Raw genomic sequence first — 25,046 nt, forward strand, 5'->3', positions numbered from 1 at the left:
GGCGGCGACTAGGGGAACCGAACCGCACTCGGGCGGCGACTTCGGGAACCGAACCGCACTCGGGCGGCGACTTGGGGAACTGAACCGCACTCGGGCGGCGACTTGGGGAACCGAACCGCACTCGGGCGGCGACTTGGGGAACCGAACCGCACTCGGGCGGCGACTTGGGGGACAGTACCGCACTCGGGCGGCGACTTGGGGGACAGAACCGCACTCGGGCGGCGACTTGGGAGACAGAACCGCACTCGGGCGGCGACTTGGGGTACCGAACCGTACTCGGGCGGCGACTTGGGGGACAGAACCGCACTCGGGCGGCGACTTGGGGAACCGAACCGCACTCGGGCGGCGACTTGGGGAACCGAACCGCACTCGGGCGGCGACTTGGGGAACCGAACCGCACTCGGGCGGCGACTAGGGGAACCGAACCGCGCTCGGGCGGCGACTTGGGGAACCGAACCGCGCTCGGGCGGCGACTTGGGGAACCGAACCGCGCTCGGGCGGCGACTTGGGGAACCGAACCGCGCTCAGGCGGCTACTTGGGGGACAGAACCGCACTCGGGCGGCGACTTGGGGAACCGAACCGCACTCGGGCGGCGACTTGGGGGAGAGAACCGCACTCGGGCGGCGACTTGGCGAACCGAACCGCACTCGGGCGGCGACTTGGGGAACCGAACCGCACTCGGGCGGCGACTTGGGGAACCGAACCGCACTCGGGCGGCAACTTTGGGGACAGAACCGCACTCGGGCGGTGACTTGGGAGACAGAACCGCACTCGGACGGCGACTTGGGGGACAGAACCGCACTCAGGCGGCAACTTGGGGGACAGAACCGCACTCGGGCGGCAACTTGGGGGACAGAACTGCACTCGGGCAGCGACTTGGGGGACAGAACTGCACTCGGGCGGCGACTTGGGGAACCGAACCGCACTCGGGCGGCGACTTGGGGAACCGAACCGCACTCGGGTGGCGACTTGGGAGACAGAACCGCACTCGGGCGGCAACTAGGGAGACAGAACCGCACTCGTGCGGCGACCCTAACCTGAACCGCACTCGGGCGTCAACCCTAACATGAACCGCAATCTGCGGCAACCCAAACATAAAATGCACTCGGATGGCGACTCTGGAAGTCCATACAGCAATTGGCGGCGACTCTGGAAGTCTGTGCCGCGATCGGCGGCAACTCTGAAAGTCCGTACCGTGATCGGCGGCATTTCAGAAGGCGTGGAGCCAGGTGCAGCTGGCTCAAAGTGCGGCGACAACCGCGGGTCCGGCGTTGCTGGCAAGAAGTCCGACGACGGCCGTGGGTCCAGTGACGCCGGGGTGAGGCACGATGGTGGCTGCGAGTCTCATGGCGGCCGCGGGTCCGGCGTTGCTGGCAAGAAGTCCGACGACGGCCGTGGGTCCAGTGACGCCGGGGTGAGGCCCGATGGTGGCCACGAGTCTCATGGCGGCTGCGGGTCCGGCGTCGCTGGAGCAAGTTAGACGGAACCTGCGCAGGCGTGGATCGTGCATCGCAGCGGGAGCTGGTGGTGGAGGGGGATCCAAGCGCTTGTCGTTTTGGTGGTCGGATCATTCTGTAACGGTCGGGTGGAGCATGGAGCAGGACGACCAAGTGCAGCTTGGACCAGGGTTTATTGGTGAACTCAAAAAAGGCAAACTAACAGACTCGGCAACTGACATGGAACCAAAAAGACATCATGACGTTGACACATAACAATGATCCGACAGGGAGTGAGGGGCAGACAGGACTTATATACATGACAGGTAACGAGAGGCAGGTGGGAATAATCACACTGATCATGCGCACACAGGAGGGGAGGGGCGAGCACACAGACAGAAACCAAGACAACAGACACATAGTGGAGCAGTTGGGGACGAGACGTGACATTAGTGCTGTGTTACTTCCGTGTTGCTGCGGAATTACTGCCGCGTCACAGGCAGTGTTTGGAAAGAAATGTTAAGGTATGTTATTACAACTTTAAAAAAGCTTTCTGTGTCCACTATTTCTTTGTTAATAACTCACGTGCACACTTCCGTGTTGCTGCGGTACTACTGCTGCGTCAAAGGCAATGTTTAGAAAGACATGTTAAAGCATGTTATTCAAACTTCAAAAAGGCTTTCTGTGTACTGTCTTTCTTCGGAAAAAACTCGTGTGCACGTGCAGCTTATAGTCCGGTGCGGCTTATGTAAGAAAAAAACGAAAATATCCCCGAATTTAAACGGGTGCGGCTTATACACCGGTGCGGCCTATACACCGGAAATTACGGTATTCAACATGGGCTCGGCAAATCGGGCTTCAATTCCCCGACGCGGAGTTTATTTCTTTTTATGAAAAAATAGCTTTTGCTGGCAAAGCAAATCAAAAAGTTCATAAGTGCCTGCTTTCTTCTTCACTCACTTCTGTTGAACTTTTGCGGGGCTTCTCAAAATGCTTTGGACGTCACAGCAGTTTCCATAGCGTAATGGTCATCGTGTTTTTCTAAGGTGCGAAACACCCCCTGTTTGAGACTGGGTGGAAACAACATTTTCTAAATATATTTGTCAGTGTTTGCTGCTTTGCAAAGTGTGCCAGCAACAGCCAGGTGTGCGACACTCCGCTACAATGCTCCCCTGACCACGTGTAGGACAAAACCAGCCTCTAATCTGTGTTTCCATTTTTATTTTTATTTTCCTTCAACTGTCAAGCCAACTCTTTACTTCTTAGCTTGGCCAGCTGATTGCAGACCCACTCCAGAGCTGCCTCCAGTTCATCCATCCAAGAAGACATTCGGTGAGTGCAACTTATCAGAGCCTCATGCAGTTCTTTAGCACAATCCTAGCTGCTCCCTGGAGCTCTTGCAAAAATGCATGAAAATGGAAAAAGATGTTTTTTTTGTTTTTTGTGTTTTTTAAATATGGTTTTTAGATGGTAATCATGACACAAACATTGTTATTCTGTAGAAAATGTATGTAGTTGTGAATATATTAAAAATACTGAATTTCAGAATGGCGCAGAATTGCGTCATAGCAAGCGACACAGCACAGACGAGTTGTCAACAAACAGGCGTTTGAGTGACGGGCCATGGATTCTAAAGGCAAAAAGAGAAAGATTGCTGATAAGAAGGGTTTAAGAAAGAATGGACTCAACCATTTGCTTTCATTGCCAATGCTGGATTGCCTGAATGTTTGATTTGCAATGAGAAGTTGTCAAATATAACAAAAAGAGCAATTTGGAGTGACATTTTCAGCTAAAGCATGCTAAATTTGCTGCCGATCACCCAGTTCGAGCTGAAAAGGAAAGGTGCAATTTGAGGAACGAAAAAACTGTTTCAAGAAGTGGATTGCATCTCCAAACTCTACTACTGCTGCAAGTTTTGTTGCAGCCCAGGAGATAATTAAGCGCGGAAAACCATTCACCGATGGCGAGTACATGAAGGATTCATTCGTTAAAATATCAGAGTGCCTTTTTTCGGACTTCAAAAACAAAACCGAAATCGTTCCGAAAATTAAAGACATGCCTCTCTCTGCAAAATCAGTGAATGAAATGGTAATTTGAATGGTAAACAATATTACCAATCAGCAAATCAAGATTCAAGATTCAAGAGTTTTTTATTCGCCATGTTTGAGCGTGCCAAACAAGGAATTTGACTTGGGTAAATCACAGCCTCTGTTCAACATTTAGGTGACTAACAACAACACTCAGGACATGTGAAGAACGAAAGATATTCTCAAACACCCCCTGATCTTAAACTGATCTTAAACTCCCAAGAGGGCAAGGAAAAACTCAAAACTCCAGCTAGGGGAAATGAGAAACCTTGAGAAGAGACCACAGATGGGAGGGTCCCTCTTCTAGGATGACCAGGCTGCAATGGATGCAGAGAGGACACATAGTACAAACAGTGTAGACAAAAAAGGTGTGGAAAGCAGGATGTTATTGCACAGTAATGACTCTGAGACTCTAAGAGTGGTGTGAGTTCATCAGAGCGACAGCCTGGGGGAAGAAGCTGTCTCTGTGTCTGCTGGTTTTAGTGTACAGAGCTCTATAACGGCGTCCGGAGGGGAGTAGTTCAAACAGGCTGCAACCTGGGTGCGAAGGGTCTGTTGAGATGTTACTTGCACGTTTCCTGGTCCTGGACAGGTACAAGTCTTGGATAGATGGGAGGTTGATTCCCATTATCTTTTCTGCAGTCCTTATTGTCCGTTGCAGTCTGTGCTTGTCTTGTTTGGAGGCCGATCCAAACAAGACAGTGATGGAGGTGCAGAGGACAGACTGGATGATGGCAGTGTAGAAGGTCTTCAGCAGCTCCTGCGGCAGGTTGAACTTCTTGAGCTGTCTCAGGAAGTACAGCCTCTGCTGGGCCTTCTTCCGGACAGAGTCTATGTGGCCGGTCCATTTCAGGTCCCGAGAGATTGTGGTTCCCAGGAACTTGAAGGTGTCTGATGAGAGAATAGTATTACTGCGGATAGTGAGGGGTGAAAGTGGTGAAGGGCCTCGCCTGAAGTCCACTGTCATCTCCACGGTCTTGAGCGGGTTCAGGTCCAGGTGGTTTTGGCTGCACCAGTGGACCAGCCGCTCCACCTCCTGTCTGTACGCAGTCTCATCACCGTTCTGGATCAGTCCGATGAGAGTGGTGTCGTCTGCATACTTCAGGAGCTTCACAGAAGAGTCACTTGTGGAGAAATCGTTGGTGTAGAGGGAGAAGAGCAGTGGGGAGAGGACGCACCCCTGAGGGGCTCCAGTGTTGGTGGTCAGGGTGTCAGATGTGATGCTCCCCAGCCTCACACGCTGTCTCCTGTTGGTCAGGAAGCTGGTGATCCACTGACAGGTGGAGGCAGGCACCGCGAGCTGGATGAGCTTCTGTTGGAGGATGTCAGGAGCGATGGTGTTGAACGCCGAGCTGAAGTCCACAAACAGGATCCTGGCGTACTTTCCTGGGGTGTCCAGGTGTTGCAGGATGTAGTGCAGTCCCATGTTGACCGCATCATCCACCGACCTGTTTGCCCGGTAGGCAAACTGGAGGGGGTCCAGCAGGGGGCCCGTGACATCCTTCAGGTGGTTCAGCACTAACCTCTCGAAAGATTTCATGACCACAGATGTCAGTGCAACAGGTCTATAGTCATTCAGACCCGTGATGGCGGGCTTCTTGGCCACTGGAACGATGGTGGAGCTCTTGAAGCACGCGGGCACCTCACACAGCTCCAGGGAACGATTGAAGATCCGTGCAAAGGTGGGCGCCAGCTGCTCAGCGCAGACTTTCAAGCAGGAAGGTGACACGCCGTCTGGGCCCGGTGCCTTCCTGATCTTTTGTCTCCGGAACATCTGGCGCACTTCCTCCTCGCGAATCTGGAGTGCGGGCGCGGCCTCTGCAAGAGAGAGAGTCGGTGACCACGGTGATGGAGGTGTGGACAGAGCAGTTGTGGGGGGAGGTTAGTATGTGGATTGTGCTGCAGGAAGTCCCGTTGTGTGGGAGGACCGATCAAACCTGCAGTAGAACCTGTTTAGCTGGTTAGCGAGCCTTGGGCTCTCCACAGGACGGGGGGTTCGTTTCTTGAAGCCCGTGATGCTCTGCAGGCCTTTCCACACTGTTGAGGGATCAGGATTGGCAGAGAGGTGTCTCTCCAGGCTCTCCCCGTAACACCTCCTGGCTTTCCTGACCTCTCGGTTCAGTGTGTTTCTGGTCTGCTTGAACAGGTCCCGGTCGCCGCTCCTGTAGGCCTCCTCCTTGACTTTGCGCAGCCTCCTAAGGTTCGGTGTAAACCAAGGTTTGTCGTTGTTGTACGTGCAGAAGGTCTTAGTCTGCACACACGGATCCTCACAAAAACCGATGTATGATGTGACAGTGTCAGTGAGTTCATGCAAGTCTGAATCTGCAGCTTCGAAAACTCTCCAATCGGTGCAGTCAAAGCAGGCTTGGAGGTTCTGCCTTGAATCCACTGTCCACTTCCTGACAGTCCTCACCACAGGCTTAGAAGTTTTTAGTTTCTGTCTGTAGGCAGGGATCAGATGAACTAGACAGTGGTCCGAGAGTCCTAAAGCTGCACGAGCCACAGAGTGGTATGCATCCTTAATTACGGTGTAGTAGTGGTCCAGCGTCTGTGCCCCTCTGGTGGGACACGTTATGTGCTGTCTGTATCTGGGGAGTTCGTGTGCGAGGTTCGCCCTGTTAAGATCACCCAGAACAATGATTAGTGAATTTGGTAGAAGTTTCTCCATGTCTGTCACCTGGTCAGCCAGCATCTGCCTGGCTTCACTCGCACGTGCGTGTGGTGGGATGTAAACAGCCGCCATGACGATCGAGGAGAACTCCCGTGGTGAATAGAACGGCCGGCAGTTTATGAAAAGTGTTTCTAGGAGAGGGCTGCAAAACTCTTTCAACACCATGACATCGGTACACCAACGTTCATTAATGTAGAAACAGAGACCACCTCCCTTTGATTTTCCGGAAAGCTCCGCGCTGCGATCTGCACGCGTTAGCCGAAACCCAGCTAACTCCATGGCGTGGTGGGGGGTTCGTTCGCTAAGCCACGTTTCAACAAAACACAGCGCGGCGGATCTGCTGAAGTCCGTGTTCCTTGAAGTGAGGAGCAGCAGTTCGTCCATCTTGTTCCCCAGGGAGCGGACATTCGCCAGATGAATTGACGATAGGGCAGAACAGAACCCTCTCTGCCTCAGCTTTACGAGTGCTCCGGCTCGTTTTCCGCGTCGCCGCCGTCGCGCTAGACAAACAGTCTGAATCAGAGAGAACAGGAGAGAAAATACCAGAAGAAGACTGACCGATGTTTAACAGTGCTTCTCTAGTAAAAGTGATCCGGGATGGACAGCAGAAGACACAGAAAACACACAAAATAAGACAAAGAAACAGAGAGCGACTCACCGTGGCAGCCATCCGCGGCGGCATCAGATATTCAGGCGATGTGTTGCTACCAAATTGTGCTCTCCACTCATCATTTCATATCACATCCTCGCCGGATTTTCAATATCTTCACATCAAAAGTATCTTGGCACAACATACATAATGTGATGTGTCAACACAAGTGGTCCAAGACGAGGCGGCTGAGAGTTTAAGGTGATGGTCCCCTTAACCCTTGTCGAAGGGTGGTTTTAAATCTGGAATCTGGCTTGTATTTGACTCTACATAGTAATATTTATACTCTTTGGCGGCTCGGTGGTACACTGGGTAGCACGTCCGCTTCACAGTCAGGAAAGTGCGGGTTCGATTCCGCCAACACCTGTTGCATGTTGTTGATGATGTCTGTTGTTGGGTCAGGAAAACTAAGAAGTGGAGTAATGGTTTGTTCTTTATTGGCAAGATCTTGGAATTGTTTAATGGCGGTCAATGCACACGGCACCTCAGCAGATGTAACAACACCCCCCATCTCCAGGTCAGAAGGTTTTATACTGTCCGGAAAAGGCGGGAAAGCGTCACCTGACTATTTGGTATCTATGTGTATTGGAGAGTCACTGCCCTGTGTGTGTGTGTGTGTGTGTGTGTGTGTGTGTGTGTGTGTGTGTGTGTGTGTGTGTGTGTGTGTGTGTGTGTGTGTGTGTGTGTGTGTGTGTGTGTGTGTGTGTGTGTGCGCGCGTGTGTGTGTGTGCGCGCGCGTGTGTGTGTGTGCGCGCGCGTGCGCGTGTGTGTGCGCGCGCGTGCGCGTGTGTGTAAGTGCGTGTGTGTAAGTGCGAGTACGTGTGTGTGTGTCTATTCCATGGTGTAATGGTTAGCACTCTGGACTCTGAATCCAGTGATCCGAGTTTTAAGTTTCAGTGGGACCTCAAATATTTGGTCAAATAGTATTTGATGAAGTAAGCACATGTTCTCCGAGTTACAATGTCAACTGGTGGAACTTACTTTAGATCTTGGATGGTTTGAAAGCAAATGCTCTTCTAGATTACCGTGTAATGTTGGCATGGTGTGATTGTGAGCACTCTGAATCTAGCAATACAAGCTCAGGTCTTGGTGGAACTTACAATTTGTAGTCATTTATCTGGAACAAAAATTTGAAAATTCCAATCCAGTACATAGTTCGATTCCACCTCCGGCCCTCCCTGTGTGGAGTTTGCATGTTCTCCACGGGCCCGCGTGGGTTTTCTCCGGGCATTCCGGTTTGTCTCTGTGTGCCCTGCGATTGGCTGGCAACCGGTTCTGGGTGTCCCCCGCCTACTGCCCCTTGACGGCTGGGATAGGCTCCAGCACGCCCGCGACCCCCGTGGGGATGAAGCGGTTCAGAAAATGGATGGATGGATAGTAAAATGAGCGAAAAATAATGCCCCTCCTTCTATCACTGCCAGGGTTCCATGGTGTAATGGTGAGTACTCTGGACACTGAATCCAGCAATCTGAGTTCAAGTCTTGGTGTGACCTCAAATATATTGTCATATAGCTGGGTAGAAATTGTGAAATGGTTCCTTGTGTGCTGCCCCATGAAAGCCTATGCTTCTATACACCTGAGGGTTTCTTGAACACTCCGGACTCAGAAACCAGTGATCCCAGCTCAAGTCTCGGTTGGACCTCAAACCTTTGGTCATATACGGTCATATGCAAAAATTTCATTCGTATGCAAAATCAATTTCAAGATTTTCCTTTATAAATCATTGGCTGTTCAGATCAGCAATATCAGTTAAATATATCAGTTAAATATATCATATAGCGGACAGAGACAATGATATTTAAAAAGTGAAATGAAGTTCATGGGATTTTCAGATTTGTCAAGAAGAATGGTGAAATATACCTTCAACCAGAATCCACACTCATTGGAAGCTATAGGAAGTATCTAGAGCAGTGGTTCAAAGAATAAAACCAACACAATGCATGAATTCACAACAAATGACATACCAGCAAATCAGTGTGACTTCTGCTTTTGCCTTTGCGAGACCAGTTCAGATACGTGGATATATAAATCAGGTGTGTTTGGACCTCTGCAGTGGAGGCTCTGCCGAACCCCTGAAACAGACTCACCGAACCCCCAGGGTTTGACCGAACCCAGGTTAAGAACCACTGGTCTATAGGCTGTTATTTCTGCAAAAGGAGGATCTACTAAATTTATGCACCTGCCTACTTTTGTTGAAATAATGATTGCACACTGTCTGCAAATCCAATAAACTTCTTTTCTCTTCTCAAATATCACTGTCGCCATCCACCGTGTATGGATTTGGGCTAGCGACCAAGATTAAATTGGGCTAGTTGATCAACAGCAATGTTTTAAAGAAGAGTTCGTCTGGGAGTTGAACCCAGGACCTCCCACACCCAAAGTGAGAATCATACCCCTAGACCAACGAGCCACAACGAGAACTTGCAGACCATGTTACATTCCGTGTAACGTTGGCCTGTCAAACGCTCCACATAATGATAGACAACAGTGTTTGCAAGAAGAGCTTGTCCGGGAGCTAAACCCAGGCAATCATGCACCCTAAGCAAGAATCATGCAAGAATCATTCCCCTGTACCAATGAGCCCCATAGTCGACCAGCTGACCCCGTTACATTCCGATTGGTAGCCCATGTGACATGGACCTGAAGACTGAATGTCAGTGATTAATGGAATAAATGGAATCTGGTTGGCCTAATGCTCCTAATTCCCTAACTTCAAGCCCTAATGCTAACCCTAAAACTTTAACAATTACCAAACCCTAATAATTTAACCTTAACCTGCTAACCCGCCTACCTACCTTCATGTGAGGTGAGTGTCACATGGGCTGTCAATTGAAACATAAGTTGTTTTAATTTACCTTGGGTCTCTTAAATCTGTTGTTTTGATTCTCATCACTTGCCGTCATGTGTCATCCGTTGCGCCACTCACCCTACAAGACTGTATCGACTGTAAACTTTTGTGGAAAACTGTCATTGTCCAAAGGAAGGCTGTTTAGCCCCAGTGACCAGCAGACAAATTCATCAAGGTAATTTGATTATACCATAACCCCGATTCGAATCGAACACCAGTAACCACTACATGATCATGACCTGTATGCAGTAGCGTTAAATAAGTTGCACATATTGGCCATAATCGTATAGTGGCTAGTACTCTGCGTGTTGGCAGCAGCAACCCCGATTTGAATCCGGGTCATGGCATACTCGAATTACTGTGGAATTTGTCCCTTGCTCACTATTGCTGAACAGCCATCTTTTGGACAATGACGATTTTCCACACGTTTGCGGTCGATAGCCTTAACTTGTAGGGCAAGTGGCGCAATGGATAAAGCATCATGGCATATTCAAATAATGTCACCCATTATTTTTTTTTTCATTTTTGTAAAAGTGTTACACACAAGCTTATAAGCCACATACTCCTGTGGGGCTCGTGGAGCAATGGATAACGCATCTGTCTACAGATCAGAAGATTCCAGGACTCCTGGCCAGCTCACATGCCATTTTGTGGTCAACATTAGCTATGTGTAATTTATGTGAACTTTTGGGCTGAAGTAACTCACAGACACTGTCGACAAATAGTCTTTCCAATTTTGTCTCATCTCAAGTCTGAGGGATCATCGGATCTGCGTAGTTATTGGATACTTCAACCAACATTTTAACATCAACATTCTTTCATGGTCTGCCTGGGTGTCGTGGCTGAAGATCCTAGAGAAAAGACCCTAAACATGCAACTGCATATTGGCGATAATATAGCAATAAGGCGGCTGCAACCCCAGTTTGAATCTGGTTAATAGCAGAATAAACTTGTTGCAGTTATTTTTTATTCACCCTAAACAGTCTTACGTTGGACCATGACAAATGTACATACACACAAGCTTACAGAAAATGACAACTTCGCGTGGGGCTAGTGGCTCGTTTCTTGCTCTGAACGGACAGCCAAAACGATTCCTAACACTTACTAATCAAGTCCTAACCAATTCCTGTGTGTGTATTGGGGGGGGCAAAGGAACCAATCAGATGGCCTGAATCCATGCATGGCGGATGATGGCAGTGATCAACACAGATATTTGAGAAGTGAAATTAAGTTTATAGGATTTGCAGACAGTGTGCAATCATTATTTAAACAAAAGTAGGCAGGTGCATACATTTGGAAACCCCAACAGAAAAATGACATCAATATTTAGTAGATCCTCCTTTTGCAGAAATAACAGCCTCTAAACCAGTGGTTCTTAACCTGGATTCGGTCAAACTCTAGGGGTTTGGTCAGTCGGTCTCAGGGGTTCAGCAGAGCCTCCACTGCAGAGGTCCGAACACACCTGATTTATAAATTCGTGATAACGCATATCTGAACTGGTCTCGCAAAGGCAACAGCAGAAGTCACACTGATTAGCTGGTACGTCATTTGTCGTGAATTCATGCATTGTGTTGGTTTTAATCTTCGAACAAGGTGGTGTTCATGCACGCCTCATGTGGTACGCCAGTAAAAAACATCTATGTCTTGAATTTAAAAAAAGAAAAAAACATTCAGTAAAGAGGGGTTTGGTTATTGGACATAAGAAACTGGTGGGATTCGGTACCTCCAACAAAGTTAAGAACCACTGCTCTAGACACTTCCTATAGCTTCCAATGGGAGTCTGGATTCTGGTTGAAGGTATATTTGACCATTCTTTCTGACAAATCTGTAAATCCTATAAACTTAATTTCACTTCTTAAATATCACTGTCTGTTTGCTATATGATATACGTATTTAACTGAAATTGCTGATGCGATCAGCCAATGATTTATAAATGAAAATCTTGAAAATGGTGAGGGGTGACCAAACTTTTGCATACGACTTGTCAAACGCACCTCTTTTATCAAGGTGCCCCCGGCTTCCCGGTAACGGGTTTGTCTTGGCCGGAGTTAGGGGATTCGTCCGTAATCTAACCACCCGAGTTAAATTAACTCTACCAGAATCAATCTAATTTCTTTACGACGCCAATCCCTCTCAAGTCACCCGAAGCTCAAGCCGAGTAACTCAATTCGAGGCAAGACTTCGAAATGACCGCGCCGTATTGATGGCCCCCCCTTTTTTGTTTTTGTTTGATGCTTTTGTTATGTTACGGATATTTTTAGATGTCTTTGTTAAGACCTCAGGGATTTTTTTGTATAGCGCACCCTACCCTACCTTTTGCCGAAGTAACTGTTGATATGGGTCTCGTTCTACTTGGTCGCTCAAGTAGCGAGCCTACTATTTTTTATTTGGAAGAGAATCGAATTAATAAAAGTGTGACAGTAGTAGTATTTGAGAAGAAAGTTAATGCTCTTTACATTATTAATTCTAACTTCTTATACGTATATCCAACACTTAACTGTCGGAGTGATTCAACCCACTCGATTGCTTCAAAAGAAATAATAACTCTCTTGAAACGAATCAAAATGTCCTACTATAATTAGATTTACCCTGTAATTAATTTTGAAGGCAAGTCTATCCTTCGATATTGTCCTATTTAACTTTTGACGCGGCCCGACAAAATTAGGAACGGGCCTGCGCCCGACGGACAATCAAAGTACTTCTATTCTTCATCAAACCAAATAATCTGATTTAACCACCTTCGTTATTTTATTCAGATGAAGTAAATTTTCAAACGGATTAACATTTAACGAAATTCACTTGTCCCTCAAATAATTACGAAGGCTATTTAATTCTCTAAAATTGTCCGATGTTGCTTTTGACGCGGCCCGACAGAAATGGGAACGGGCTTGCGCCCTCCAAAGAATTAAATTACTTTCAATTCTACACCAATACAATAATTTGATTTAAACACCTTCGTTACTTTTATTGAGATAAAGTAAATTTTCAAACGGATTAACATTTAATGAAATTCACTCGTCCCTCAAATAATTACGAAGGCTATTTAATTCTCTAAAATTGTCCGATGTTGCTTTTGACGCGGCCCGACAGAAATGGGAACGGGCCTGCGTCCTTCAAAGAATTAAATTACTTTCAATTCTACACCAATACAATAATTTGATTTAAACACCTTCGTTACTTTTATTTATTACAGTCCTATTTTATACCATAATAACCACCCGTCCATCAATCAAATTGTCAAATCAACCCCAAGCAATCGATTGCACATTCCGTACAGATTGGCGCACAACGAAGTAGATGAATATACAAGACACATTTAATGAAGAAACATGAAATAGAATTACAAATCGCAATTACTCCAAAAACTGAACAACTTCACTCACTGATACCTGTGCGAATGAAATCATTCAATCCCAGAGCAATTCGATTGCAAGACACAGATCATGAAAGAGGGAAAAGGTAGCTACCAGTCAGGTGCTATTTTTTGGTGGAAGCAAAGTCGAGTGATCAGTTCGATCTTACTTCTAAAATCCAAATTAGGGAAATAGGTTGGCCTCGAGAGGACCGACGACCCGATGACTGTTCCCCCCTCGCATGAATACAGAAAAGTCGTTCCCCTCACCTAGTTCCTCATGCAAAGTTGTCCAGTCCAATTCTTTTGAGTAAATCCAAGTTAATCCAAGCAAACGATCCTGCGTCTCACACAAAGATCCCGGGACTTGGAAAAATCTTGAAACTCCTTCGGGCTTCTTCACGTATGAGCGCTCTTTGGGGGAAAAAGCCCCCTAGCTGCCCCTGCAGGTCTTTTTATAGACTTCTCTGCCCCCCCCCCCCTTTCTTCTGGTACCAATACCCTGCTCATAGTGTAAGATTGCCCAGTTTCCCACGCTCGTACACCTGTTGCTCTACAGCAGCTGTTTCCGCCCTTATTATGTCCACGCATTACTTTCCACCAAATGTACAGCTAGCCCTTGGTAAAACCTTCCACTTCCTCTTTTCTTCACTTCCCTTTTCATGAAAATAACTCTTTAAAATTACACTTCAACTCACCCATGAAATTAAAAATCCACACCTTTGATCTATTTCTTTAAACAATTTATAACACGCCACTATTCTCACAGTAGCGGGCACCTTGATCGAATTGATTGATAATATTGCTTAAGGTGTTACAGAATACATTTTAGCCAAGCAAAGAAATCAAAATAAAAATCACATTTGTGCTTCCATGCGTGACATACAATCCGACCCCGTGTTCCTGTTTATCCCTATTTCTACTAGTTCAGCTCATTTTGGCCCTTTTTGGTCTCATGTATCGGTTTGGCGCCATCTCTTGGACAAATTTGGAATTTCAGCTCTGCCAATTTATTCAGTAATCCTTAATTAAAATTTTGTACCATCTGCTACTAAAATTTGGAATTTCAGCTCTGCCAATTTATTCCTGTGAGCAATCCATATTCACTATTTGCACCATCTCTTCTCCCCCTCCCCCATGTTACATGACAGACTGTATATGACCAAAGATTTGAGGTCCACCTGAGACTTGAACTGAGATCACTGGATTCAGAGCCCTAGCTGAGCTCGAGATAACTACTTCGAACCAGATCTGACAAATCCTGATGTTATGGATTAAAGCTGTCTTCACGTTAAGAAGAATTGAACGGATTTAAAGAATGACTACGATAGGGAAATAAAGAAAATTTAAAGTTCTAATTACTGCACATAAAACCATGCTCAACATAGTTAATAGGAAATAATCGATAACCGAATTAAGGATTAAGAAGACATTTGATGAATAGGCAAGAAAAAGAATTACAAGTCTCAATAGTTCGAACGACAACAATTCCATTCGCCAAACTCAGAGCAAAACAGGAGACAAAGGGTCTAAAATGCTATTTGGTTGGAGTGAGCATTTCTCCTTTGTTCCAAAATCCGAATTCTGTTTGAATAGATAGGCGGCCTTCTGGAGGAGGACCACGCCTTGAAAATGGCATACCCCTTTCCTGCTGGCCCAAAGTCCTCTCTGCTAGCCTATCTATCATCTTAAAATTTGACAAAGTCCAATTCGAAGACTGTAGAAATTCATTTTAGTAGATTTTCGTCCAATCTCAAAAAGAATGAAAAACCCATCTTCATTTTAAGGCGTTCTTGGCTCCGGGCACGCAGTGCCAGCGTACTGGCGAGGGAGAACACTTTCCCTGTCCTCATTGATATGGAATGCCTAGTATGTACTAATTTTCACAGTTAACACGGCGTTAACGTGATAATAAAGGAATTCAATTCAATCTCGACTGCGTAATTTGTGAGAGTGCGGAACTGCGTCCGTGCTCTCCCTGATTTGATTGAACTTCAGCTGTCGGAAAACTGCCTCGTCGGCTGGTGTCTCAACTGCTCTCCCTTGCCCTCACAAACCTGCTGTATGGCTGCAGACTGGTTGTTGACCTCTTTTCTGCTGGTCTCGAGAACTTCAGCTTTGTCAGGACTGGGTCGTGGCACCATCTGTAGCGTGCCTGTGTCAGTGCAGCCTGACAGTAGGTGCTGTAGGCTGGTGTAAGGTGCGCTGCACAGGGGTTCCCCTCTTTGTGGCCTTGGACCAGAATCATGGAGGCTCTTCCCAGCCAAGCCCTGCTCTCCCTTTTTTCACCTTGCCAATTATTTCCTGATGTTGAAGCCTGCCGATAGCGCCACAAGTGCATTTCTCACGGTAGGATCCAAGGATCCTTTTAGCTCAAGAACAAACCTGGCCTTCTCCTGCTCATAGTCCAAGGTATGGACTGGATTGGCAGTTGCAGCGCGGTTGCCCCAAACAAGCCTGTGTCAGAGAAACCTTTCAGTAGACCTAGCCATTTCCGAATGTAGGAGTTGGCTTCGTCTGTCCAGCCTGTTCGCTGTTGATGTTGCTCATCTTCAGTGGCCACATGGCCCTTTGGTACAATGTGAAGTTGTAGCACCACGATTTTTGCTTCACGGGTAGCTGGCTCTTGTCGATGACTTCCAGGCTTTCTGCGAGTTGTTTCTTCTTTGTTACATTATAAACAAGGCGGTGTCGGACAGCACTAACCTGGTTGCTGGTGGGGGACCCAGCTATCCTCCGATTCCAAAGTTTTAATATAATTGTCAAGAAAATTCGATATAGTAGCCCAGGAATTAGGTAGTGTGGCCGAGCTTTCTAAGCTGCTCAGCGCTAGCAATTCATCAAGTCCTCTAATCGGCTAACAAGCATTCGGTTCCAACTCGTAACTGGATTCTGACTGTCACTCATATTGTTCATTACATTATGAACAAAGCTCAGTCAGGCAGCACTAACCTGGATGCTGGTGGAGAAACCAACTTTTTATCCACTTTCACGTTTTAATAGAATTGTCAACAAAATTTGATGCTGAAACTGCAGTTGGTAGATATTGTGGCTGAGGCGCTGGATTTAGGCTCCCGTCTCAACTAAGGCGTGGGTTCAAATCCTGTGTCAGTTCTGCTCTATTCTTCTGGCCTGACTGGTTCCTGCTCTTATACTACTCTGGGCGGCCTTCCTGAGAGGAGGCGACTCTGCCGAGCCTGTGTGATAATGTGTGACCTTGTAGTCCTAACTGAGAGCGACTTCTACATATGTGCAAAGGGTGTCACAGAGAAGAGAAAGCTAATAAAGCAAGAGAAGGGTTACAGCGATATAACAGCATAGCTCAAACTACCTAGGTAATCACATGTGCCAAAGAGGCCTATTATAACAAACCGTTGGTGAGAATGGGTAGACGGGGAAGCCTGTAAGCGAGTCCGTCACTCGCATACTCCATTGCTTCTCGGCCTTTTGGCTAAGATCAACTGTAGTTTCTTGGGTTTGAGGGATTAAGAGAGCTGATCATATAAGATAGAATTTTAACCATAAAAGTGGTGATTTTACCCTTGCTTTTACTAATCTGTTTTCATCCCAACAAGTAAGGTGCTTTTAGAATTGGACCGAGACATTTTTTACTTCACCTGGAAATCCAAGTTGGAGAGACTGAAGAGGGACACCATGAAGAAAAAAAACGGAGGAAAAGGAGTGCCGGACTTAAAGCTCTTCCTCGGAAGCAGATATGTTGCCCTGCACCTGCGAAGCGCGCTCGTTACACAAAATGCACCGAAAAGCCAAGCAATGACACGATTCTGGACGGGCTCATACCTCCAGAAACTGAAGCTAATACCCACCGACCAAAGAATTCCTATGTCTTTTAACCCGCCACCTTCTTATTCCTTCACCAAGAAGTTTTTGAAGAACTTTAAATTAGAGCAACAAAATAGTGAAATTTTAACAAATCACAGATCTATGATCTCTGTCATACAGCGGGAAGTGGTTTGTCCAGTGCGCGGCCTTGCATTCAGCGAGCCCACAACAGTTTGGCACAACGTCAACCACCCCGCCCTCTCAAAACAAACTTCGGGACCTGTCATGGATGGTGGCCCATGATGGCCTCCCAGTCAGGTCCGTTATGCACTCCAGGGGCATGTCAGCGCTCTCAACGTGCCCCCGACCTGGCTGTGGTGCCCAGGAGTCAGTGTGGCACCTGCTCAGGTAGTGCAGGGCTGCCGTATACCTGTGGGCAACCTGCAGTTCCCGAAAAGGGAAGCGTTGAATGCCGACCTTGTACTCTATGGGGTGAGACCGTTGAAAATCAAGCAAGAAGACATTACAAAGCAGTGGCTCACATTTGCTGCCATCAAAGACGCCATGTGGACTTCCAGAAATTTGCTGGTAAGGAGGCACAGACAAGGAAATGATGGAATTGGGCTAAAATGGTGCACAAAAACGGTGTGTATTCACCTTTATATTTTGCTTCATGTAGCCTGATCAAAATGAATAAAATTTCTCTCTGTATGTGCATTCACGTGTAACATTGAAGGAGGTGGATATTGTGTTTCAATATTTAAATAAATACCATCATTGTCTATTAAGACACTAAAAGTTGATGGAACATTTTTTTTGTAGGGCTGCTGTGTTTTAACAAGGAACGACTGATGTGCTTATGGATGAAGATGACTTGTACTTGTGATTGTGCTTGTGAACAGTAAAGAGGAGTGCTTGTGCAATTGACAGGGGTGGTTATTGGTTTTTATTCAAAAACAATATTTTTTGCCAAATTACAATATACTGACGTGTCCATTCAAATGGATACCACCAGAAATTAAACTGCGCTGATAAACGAGGCCCCTTCATTTGTCGTCACCTTACCGTGGAGGAGGGGTTTGCACGCCCCAATGATCCTAGGAGCCATGTTGTCTGGGGCTTCATGCCCCTGGTAGGGTCATCCATGGCAAACGGATCCTAGGTGAAGGGCCAGACAAAGCAAGGCTCTCACAAGCCCCTTATGAAGAAAAACATAAATGGATTTCGTTTTCCCTCGCCCAGACGCGGGTCACCGGGTCCCCCCTCTGGAGCCAGGCGTGGAGGTGGGGCTCGAAGGCGAGCGTCTGGTGGCCAGGCACAGCTCGAAAAGGAAACATGGGTCCCCGTTCCGATGGGCTCACCACCTGTGGGAGGGGTCAAAGGGGCGGGTGCAGTGTAAGCTGGGCGGCGGCAAAAGGCAGGGACCTTGGCGGACCGATCCCTGGCTGCAGAAGCTGGCTTTTGGGACATGGAATATCACCTCTCTGACTGAAAAGGAGCCCGATCTGGTGTGCGAGGCAGAAAAGTTCTGACTAGACATAGTCGGACTTGCCTCCACACACAGTTTGGGTTCCGGTACAAGCCCTCTCGAGAGGGGGTGGACTCTCTTCCACTCCAAAAGAAAGAGGCAAATTTTTCATCTGATGTATAATTTTTAATTTGTTTCTCTTGACTCCAGTCGAGCAACCTGTGCTTGCTGATATTCACAATCCCTGCTTACTTTGCTGCCCTACCCCTTAAAAGAAGAAAAAGTTATTTTAGTTTGAGCAACCTGCTCCCTACTGAAAATAGGGTTTCCAACTAAGGTTTCCAACTAGGACGAGGGTTTCCAACTAGGGCTAGAGTTAGGGTTAGCGCTAGTTTGGACTAGGTATATAAAAAGTCTGCCCCACCTGAGGACCGAAATCTTGACCTTCAGATTGTGAGACTGACATGCTAGCACCTGCACTAATGAGGCTGTGCATTTGCGCTTTTACAATTCTTTTTTACTGTAAAATTGATCCAACCACCGGCCATTTCAATCAAACTGAACTTCACAGAAAGAAAAAGTGACTTTCAGTCTGAGCATTCTGAAACTAGGATTTCCAACTCGGTTTAGGGAAGCCAACTAAGGTTTCAAACTGTGTCCAGGGTTTCCAACTGGGGTTTCCAATGAGGATGAGGGTTTCCAACTAGGGCTAGAGTTAGGACTATATAAAAGTGCACCCCGTGTGAGGGTTGAACTCACGACCTTCAGATTATGAGACTGACACGCTACCACCTGCGCCAACGAGGCTATGCATTTGCAATTTGTGCAATTGTTTTTTACTGTAAAATTGATTCAACCACCGCCCATTTTGATCAAACTTAACTAGGCTAGGGTTAGGATTTCCAACGAGGACTAGGGTTTCCAGGTAGGGCTAGAGTAAGGGTTGGACTATATATAAATCATGCGGCGTGTGAGGATCAAACTCTCGACTTTCAGATTACGACACTGACGCGCTACCGCTTGCACCAACAAGACTTTGTGGCACCTGTCTTAAAATTCTATTTTACTGTAAAATTGATTCAACCACCGGCCATTTCCATCAAACTGAACTTCATCAAAAGAAAAAGTTACTTTTGTCTGAGCATTCTCAAAGTTGGGTTTCCAACTACGGTTTCCAACTTGGGCTAGGGTTTCCAACAAGGGCTCAACTTAGGGTTAGGACTAAATAAAACAGAGCCCTGTGTGAGGGTTGAACTCACAACCTTCAGTTTACTAGACTGACGCGCTAGCACCTGCGCTAACAAGGCCAAGTCTCGGTTTTACAAAGCTATTTTACTGAAAAATTGATTCAACCACCGGTCATTTCAAACTCAACTTCACAGAGAAAAACTTATTCTATTTATTATTTATTATTCTCTTCTATACTGTCAGAAAGGTTTTGGTTTCTGATTTCTTTTTTTGTTGTGCTGACTGTTAGGGTTTTCCAGGTTATCTTTATCATAGGATTGTGTTGGAATGCAACAGGTAATAAATACCCTACCTTGTCCTCCTTATCACAAGGTCGTAAAACATCCCCTGAGATGTTTAGACTAGAGGACAAGGGCTTTCTACTCAGCCTACTCATCCCCCCACTCTGTTTCTCTTAATAAATATCCTCTTGCAGGAAGGAGGGTTCAGACCTCCATTCGAACATCGCTGCACGCACAGCGACGAATGGACTCTCCACCTGCAGGTGTCTAAAAGGACTTACTTGTCTCCCGTGTGGTTCTTGCAAAATAAGTTGAAGTGAGCAAATCTCTAACACTGACTCCCCCCCAATCTGCGTTTTCAGTGCAACAAAGTGACAAAAACCAAAAGAAAAAATGCTTTTCTCTATTGCACACTCGGGCCAGCTTTTCCAACTAGGGCTAGGGTTTCCAACTAGGGTTCCAACTCCGGGTAGGGTTTCAAACTAGGAATTCTAACTGGGGCAAGGGTTTCCAATTAGGGTTTCCAACTCGGGCTGGGGTTTCCAACTAGAGACAACATTGGACAGCTGCCACTTGTTGGGAACCTTTAAATATTTAGTCTTATCAATGAATGTGTTTCAGAGGCCAGATTTAAAACGTGGCTTCTGGTTTTTGTGAACCAAACCCATTAAAAAAAAGTGAAAGAATGAAACAATTCTTAATAAGAGAAACCTGGTTAGCTCAGGTGGTAGAGCATGATAGTCTTGATCTCAGGGTCGTGGGTTCGATCCCCATATTGGGCAGCCCATACTTGTCGGTGACCCTTAGATTTTTTTAGTCTTATCAATAGATGTGTTTCAGAGGCCACACTTAAAACATTGCTCTATTTGCCTTAACCCATTAAAAAAACTGAAAAAATGAAACAATTCCAAGGTCAAAAAGCCTGGCTAGCTCAGTCGGTAGCGCATGAGATTCTTAATCTCAGGGTCGTGGGTTCAATTCCCACATTGGGCGTCCTTGTTTGTTTGGAACCGTTGAACAGTCTTATCAAGGCCACACTTAAAACATGGAGTCTTTCAAATGGCGATGTGGCTTAATGGATAAGGCGTCTGACTTCGGATCAGACGATTGAGCGTTCGAGTTCTTTCGTAGTCAATTTAATGTGTCATGCTTTGAAATGAAAAACTTTACTTCAGTCTGAACCAACTCTTGATTGATTGATTGAACTTTATTCATCCCACAGCGGGGAAATTCACTTGTCACAGCAGCGCATGAGTGCAATAATACCGTAATTTCCGGACTATAAGTCGCGTTTTTTTTCATAGTTTGGGTGGGGGGGGCGACTTATACTCAGGAGCGACTTATATATGTTTTTTTTCACAAATTTTTACTTGATCATTAAGACATCACTTACTTACAAGTATAGTTGACCACTTCCCATGTTATTTTTAGTATAGTTGATCACTTCACATGCTTTTATATCTTTATCTTGAACATATTCAAAACATAAAAAATAGAGAAAACATCAAATAAAGCAATTAACACTTTAAAGCACCATATCCAAGTCCACTGTCTGCTGTATGTACACTTGCTCCATTTTTGCTCCTCTTATATTTATTATTATTATTTATTATTATTTGTTTATTTATCATTTATTCAACACTCTTATTTATTGATTGTTTGTGCCTTCTTGGGTTTTTTGTGTTGCTTGTATGCATATGTGTACGATCTCGCCAAGGGATAGTGGGAACGTAATTTCAATCTCTTTGTGTGTCTTAGTATATGAAAAAAAATCGACGATAAAGCAGACTTTGACTTTGATAAAACAACCAAAAAAATTATATTTTCAGACGAAACTGGATGAGGGCGCTCTAAATTTCACCGTTGGCCGTGACTCATCAACTGGGTGGGCTTAAGAAAAATGGCACCAAAAAGAAACTCATAGGTTTGGAAACTTGCAGGTTACAAACTTCAAGTTGTAAAATATGCAGCTGAAAACAGTAATCGAGCAGAAGAAAGAAAGTTTGGAGAACCGTGATGTACCAATGGATTACTATTTCAAGTGACGTCAGTGGCACGGCACGGCGCGTAGCCACATAAGGACTACCGGCATCATTCGCGGTGATCATTTCTAAGTGACACGGAGGACAAAGAGTTTGAAGGAAATAAGGATTTGGAGTGACATAGAAGGTTTGAAAAACTATTATGGCTTTTACGCACGCCCGGTCTTACTCTACTGAGTCGGGGGCCGGCGCTCGGCCGAGTGGCTGTCCGCAAACGGTGCGTGGGGCTCGGACATGGCCAGTACGCACGCCCGGTCCTATGCCATGGAGCTCTCGTGTCTGGAAGTCCACGCCGCCACACGCTTGGAAGTTTGTTTTGTTTAATAAAGAGCCGTTTACCAAACCCACGTCTATCCTTGTACTTTGTTAACGCTACAATATAGTTATATAGTAGATCTGTGGAATAAAGACGAGGCTGACGTCAGGGCGCTCGCGCGGTGATGTTGACAAAGGACGAGGAATTTGATCGATGGATTTAATGGATTTAAAGTGCACGGGTGGTTTGATAATATGATTAGCTTGTATTATAGTTATTTGAAATATAGTTTATCTATCATTATATGAGCCTGTGGAATATTTTGAAGTGCAAGCGCCCTCAGCCGTGCGCACCCATTGTTGACAAAGAACGATCGATGGATTTAATGAATTGGAGTGACACCGATGGTTTTATAAACATGTTATTCATGTAATAGTTTCCTTAATCACGCTATATGTTACATCAGGCCCGTTCTCAGCTCTTTGTTTGTGTTTGTCACGTTAGCATACTTATCGTTTAGCCTGTTGTTGCTATCGTTTAGCCTGTTGATGCTCGTTCATAACTGTTTTTGGTGTGGGATTTTGTCGAATAAATTGCCCCCAAAATACGACTTATACTCCGGAGCGACTTATATATGTTTTTCTTCACTTTTTGGGGCGTTTTATGGCTGGTGCGACTTATACTCCGGAGCGACTTATAGTCCGGAAAATACAGGAATACGAGTGCAAGAATAAAACAAGTGCCAGAATTACTAAAAAGGGTAAATAACAGACAAGGATAAACACAAGTGCTGCTAGTAGAGACGAAACACATTCATTTTATCAGGTGGCATGCATGTTGTAAAGTCTGACAGCAGAGGGAATGAAGGACCTGCGGAACCGTTCCTTCCTACACCGAGGGTGCAAATGTCTGCCGCTAAAGGAGCTGCTCAGGAACCGCACAATCTCATGGAGGGGGTGAGAGGTGTTGTCCATGATGGATTTAACCTTAATCAACGTCCTCCTCTCACCCACAACCTCAATGGAGTCCAGGGGACAGCCCAGAACAGAGCTCACTCTTCTGACCATCTTATTCAGTCTCCCCCTGTCCCGGTCAGTACTGCCCCTACCCCAGCAGATCACAGCGTAGATGATGGCCGAGGCCACCACAGAGTCATAGAAGGTCCGGAGGAGAGCCCTGCACACACCGAAGGACCTCAGTCTCCTCAGAAGGTGGAGGCGACTCTGGCCCTTTTTGTACAGGATATGGGTGTGATCAGTCCAGTCCAGTCCAGTTTGTTGTTAAGGCGAACACCCAGGAATTTGTAGTTCTCCACTACCTCAATGTCCGATCCCTGGATGTTCATTGGAGTGAAGATGGATGCTGTCCTCCCGAAGTTCACAATCAACTCCTTCGTCTTGCTGGTGTTCAGCTCAAGCTGGTTGAGCTCACACCAGCTGACAAAGTCCTTGATGACCAACCTATATTCCAGATGGTTCCCATCCGCGACATTTCAAACAATGGCCATGTCGTCGGAGAACTTCTGGATGTGGCAGTGAGCGGTGTCGTGGGTAAAGACTGAAGTGAACAGGGTGAAAAGGAAAGGAGAGAGCACTGTACCCTGGGGGACACCAGTGCTGCAGCGCACCACGTCGGACTCACAGCGATGTAACCTCACCCAGTCAGGCGCTGGTCCACACCCGCCTTCTCCATCTTCACCCTAAGCAGTGACGGCTGGATGGTGTAAAAAGTGCTGGAGAAATCGAAGAACATGATCTTCCCAGTGCTCCTGTTGTCCTCCAGGTGAAGCAGTGTTCTGTGCAGTAAATAAATCATTGCATTGTCCACCCCAACACCAGGCCGGTAAGCAAACTGCAGGGGGTCCAGCTGCGCTCCCACTAGTGAACGCAGGTGACCCAGGATGATCCTCTTCATAGTCTTCATCAGGTGGGAAGTCAAGGCAATAGGCCTGAAGTGGTTAGGCTCCTTGGGGCACGGCAACTTTGGTACAGGGACCACGCAGGAGGTCTTCCACAGTACTGGGACCTTGTTCAGGCTCAGGCTCAGGTTGAACAGGTACCTGACCACACCACTCAGCTGGTCCACACAATCCCTGAGCAGTCTCGGCCAGATGCGGTCTGGGCCCGGGGTCTTCCCTGCTTTGATCTTTCTGAGGTGACTCCTCACCTGAAGATCTGTAAAGGAGAGGGGTTTTGTCGGAAGACCGGGGTGATGGAGTGGAGACAGAAGACAGAAGAGTGACTTCGGGGGAGGGGGTTGTGAGCTGGCGAGGGGGCTGGAGTGTCGAAGGTGGCAGAATGAGATGCGGAGCGAGGTGAAGGGGTGGGGGGGAGGCGGAATCAAATCTATTGAAGAACAGATTGAGTTCATGCACCCGGTCCTTGTCCTGATAAGCTGGTTTCCGATCAGCCCCTTTACGATGGCTTGAGATGGACTGCAGACCCCTCAAATGTCAGTTTACCGTTTAACAAAAACCAAAAGAAAAAATGCCAAGTTTTCTCTGATGCAGATGTTTTGGTGTGTTGATCACGAAAACAATGTTAAACTGAGGAGGCCTGAAAGCACTGCTTTAACAATTGAGGAATATAGGTACGTTTTGTGTGCCAAATCTTCATTACAGCCAATAGCAGAATCCTGATTAAAGGTACAAAAAGAAAAGCAATGACTATGTGTGTCCGCTGGTTCTTCTCTGCAACACAGGAAGTTTGCATTCGCACGGACACTTCAGTTGTGCCCATCAGCAAAAGGCAGCCCCCAACTACCACATGAGTAGCCGACGGGCCTGTTCTACAACAACTCACTGATGAGGACGTATTATTTTCAAGGAATGTTCTAGAAGTAATCGTTGTTAAAAAAAACAAAAAAAACATGATGGTGGTTCTTGGAGATCACTGTTTATATATACACACACAAATATATATGTTGGGTGTAGGGAGACAAATACATCGCAAACTGTGGGTAGGTGTCAGGTGATGAGCCACAGA

General features: G+C 46.5%; 1 long non-coding RNA gene, 2 other non-coding genes and 1 pseudogene across 3 annotated transcripts in view; 2 read left to right on the top strand and 2 right to left on the bottom strand.

Moving 5' to 3' along the window:
- Window positions 1–575: 575 nt before the first annotated feature.
- Window positions 576–25,046, top strand: part of LOC148386900 (uncharacterized) — a 55,754-nt gene continuing 31,283 nt past the window's right edge. The window contains exons 1-2 of the long non-coding RNA XR_015862585.1: window positions 576–1,961; window positions 2,685–2,769. This is a non-coding gene — a long non-coding RNA (uncharacterized LOC148386900). The remainder of the gene's footprint in view (window positions 1,962–2,684; window positions 2,770–25,046) is intronic.
- On the top strand, window positions 16,476–16,631 carry LOC148386901 (U2 spliceosomal RNA; annotated as a pseudogene).
- trnam-cau (transfer RNA methionine (anticodon CAU)) lies at window positions 19,030–19,102 on the bottom strand. Its single transcript has one exon. It is a non-coding gene; the product is annotated as a tRNA-Met (tRNA).
- Window positions 19,530–19,602, bottom strand: trnat-agu (transfer RNA threonine (anticodon AGU)). The gene has a single exon. It is a non-coding gene; the product is annotated as a tRNA-Thr (tRNA).

The sequence above is a fragment of the Syngnathus floridae genome, chromosome 14, assembly GCF_059516105.1.
Source record: "Syngnathus floridae isolate MCC-2025c chromosome 14, RoL_Sflo_1.0, whole genome shotgun sequence".
Classification (NCBI taxonomy): Eukaryota; Metazoa; Chordata; class Actinopteri; order Syngnathiformes; family Syngnathidae; genus Syngnathus; species Syngnathus floridae.